The 2,500-nt window shown below is 51.9% G+C and overlaps 2 non-coding genes across 2 annotated transcripts in view; both read right to left on the reverse strand.

Moving 5' to 3' along the window:
* SMAC4_13358 overlaps window positions 1-45 on the reverse strand; it is a 187-nt gene extending 142 nt beyond the window's left edge. Inside the window, exon 1 of the transcript XR_002990127.1 lies at window positions 1-45. This exon is cut by the window's left edge and continues 142 nt beyond it. This is a non-coding gene — a transcript (internal transcribed spacer 1).
* On the reverse strand, window positions 46-1,845 carry SMAC4_13359. The gene has a single exon (XR_002990126.1). It is a non-coding gene; the product is annotated as an 18S ribosomal RNA (ribosomal RNA).
* Between the last annotated feature and the right edge of the window lie 655 nt (window positions 1,846-2,500).

Here is a 2,500-nt window from a genome sequence, read left to right on the forward strand (position 1 = left end):
GTACGGGTAAGATTCGCGATGGTTTGTTGGAGTTTTGCAACTCTGTAATGATCCCTCCGCTGGTTCACCAACGGAGACCTTGTTACGACTTTTACTTCCTCTAAATGACCGAGTTTGGATAGCTTTCCGGCCCTGGGTGGTCGTTGCCGACCTCCCTGGGCCAGTCCGGAAGCCTCACTGAGCCATTCAATCGGTAGTAGCGACGGGCGGTGTGTACAAAGGGCAGGGACGTAATCAACGCAAGCTGATGACTTGCGCTTACTAGGGATTCCTCGTTGAAGAGCAATAATTGCAATGCTCTATCCCCAGCACGACACAGTTTAACAAGATTACCCGGACCTTCCGGCCAAGGGAGTACTCGCTGGCTGTGTCAGTGTAGCGCGCGTGCGGCCCAGAACATCTAAGGGCATCACAGACCTGTTATTGCCTCAAACTTCCATCGGCTTGAGCCGATAGTCCCTCTAAGAAGCCAGCGTACTGCCAAAGCAATACGGGCTATTTAGCAGGTTAAGGTCTCGTTCGTTATCGCAATTAAGCAGACAAATCACTCCACCAACTAAGAACGGCCATGCACCACCACCCACGAAATCAAGAAAGAGCTCTCAATCTGTCAATCCTCATCGTGTCTGGACCTGGTGAGTTTCCCCGTGTTGAGTCAAATTAAGCCGCAGGCTCCACCCCTGGTGGTGCCCTTCCGTCAATTTCTTTAAGTTTCAGCCTTGCGACCATACTCCCCCAGGAGCCCAAACATTTTGATTTATCGTAAGGTGCCGAACGAGTCAAAAAATAACATCGTCCGATCCCTAATCGGCATAGTTTATGGTTAAGACTACGACGGTATCTGATCGTCTTCGATCCCCTAACTTTCGTTCCTGATTAATGAAAACATCCTTGGCAAATGCTTTCGCAGTAGTTAGTCTTCAATAAATCCAAGAATTTCACCTCTGACAATTGAATACTGATGCCCCCGACTGTCCCTATTAATCATTACGGCGGTCCTAGAAACCAACAAAATAGAACCACACGTCCTATTCTATTATTCCATGCTAATGTATTCGAGCATAGGCCTTCTTTAAGCGATCTAATTTGTTCAGAGTAAAAGTCCTGGTTCCCCGACACACCCAGTGAAGGGCATGCGGTTCTCCAGAAGGAAAGGCCCAACCGAGCCAGTGCACGCGGTGAGGCGGACCGGCCGGCTAGGCCCAAGGTTCAACTACGAGCTTTTTAACCTCAACAACTTTAATATACGCTATTGGAGCTGGAATTACCGCGGCTGCTGGCACCAGACTTGCCCTCCAATTGTTCCTCGTTAAGGGATTTAAATTGTACTCATTCCAATTACAAGACCCAAAAGAGCCCTGTATCAGTATTTATTGTCACTACCTCCCCGTGTCGGGATTGGGTAATTTGCGCGCCTGCTGCCTTCCTTGGATGTAGTAGCCGTTTCTCAGGCTCCTTCTCCGGGGTCGAGCCCTAACCCTCCGTTACCCGTTGTCACCATGGCTGGCCAAGACCCAGCCGTCGAAAGTTGATAGGGCAGAAATTTGAATGAACCATCGCCGGCGCAAGGCCGTGCGATTCGAGAAGTTATCATGAATCACCAGGAAGCCCCGAAGGGCATTGGTTTTTAATCTAATAAATACACCCCTTCCGAAGTCGGGGTTTTTAGCATGTATTAGCTCTAGAATTACCACGGTTATCCATGTAGTAAGGTACTATCAAATAAACGATAACTGATTTAATGAGCCATTCGCAGTTTCGCGGTTTAATTGCTTAAACTTAGACATGCATGGCTTAATCTTTGAGACAAGCATATGACTACTGGCAGAATCAACCAGGTAACTATCGTGCGCCTGGGAAGGCCAACCGCTCGCGAACGAGCGGAAGAGTTCACTAAGTTACGTAGGTAGGCGGTCCGAAGCTCGATCGGCAGGGCCGTTCTTGCCTCGAGACACGCATCTGCTTTCCCCTCCTGAATTCCCCAGAGCGCGGTCGGCAGGAGGACGGGAGAACGCTGAGCGTCTCTCGCACACCGCCTATGCGCCCCAAGAGGAGGCCCAGCAAAAGGTTCTGCCCGAAGGCTTCCCCAGCTGGCCGGTACCCCCGGCGGCTTGTAGATAAGTTTGGCCAACGGCCAGTCATCCACAGAGCCCACCCCTCGGCGCTTATGGGGTACTCCCTAGCGCCTGCAGGATCTTCTCAGATGCCGCCCGGCAGAGGCAGGGCCTTTGCTGGAACGGTGCTGAGGTGGCTCGTGCTGTTAACGTTGACTCCCCGGCAGACCGTAGGAAGCCACGCGATAACAACACTCCATAAACTGGAACTTGGTTTCCTTTGCAGGTTACCGCGGGAAGGTGCCTAGGCCACTGGCCAGAGCAGCCCTCCCGCAGAAGGTTTATGAAAGGCGCCCCCACTGGGGAGCACCTTACAGAACGGGTAGGCCCTGTGCGTCCTTACCCATACCCCTCTAAGAGAGAGCAGGAGGCGGGAACGACCGAGC

This window comes from Sordaria macrospora, chromosome 2, assembly GCF_033870435.1.
Source record: "Sordaria macrospora chromosome 2, complete sequence".
NCBI classification, from domain to species: Eukaryota; Fungi; Ascomycota; class Sordariomycetes; order Sordariales; family Sordariaceae; genus Sordaria; species Sordaria macrospora.